Here is a 230-nt window from a genome sequence, read left to right as displayed (position 1 = left end):
ATTTGATATCCGCATCATGAGGAACCACAATTCGTGGTGTATCCGCTGAATTGGTGCTATAATAAAAATATAGCAACCCATTATTCAACGAATATCGATGCAATCATGCATGCATTCGTGGTGACAATTTCTTGTCCGAGTTTCTAACCTCCTTGCTTCCTAGAGCCCATAGAATCGCTACACACATCTCATCACCCGCATACACGGTGCGGATCAAATTTGTCACGGAA

This window comes from Plasmopara halstedii, assembly GCF_900000015.1.
Source record: "Plasmopara halstedii genome assembly, contig: Scaffold_208, whole genome shotgun sequence".
Classification (NCBI taxonomy): domain Eukaryota; phylum Oomycota; class Peronosporomycetes; order Peronosporales; family Peronosporaceae; genus Plasmopara; species Plasmopara halstedii.
Note: the sequence above shows the minus strand (reverse complement) of the source record.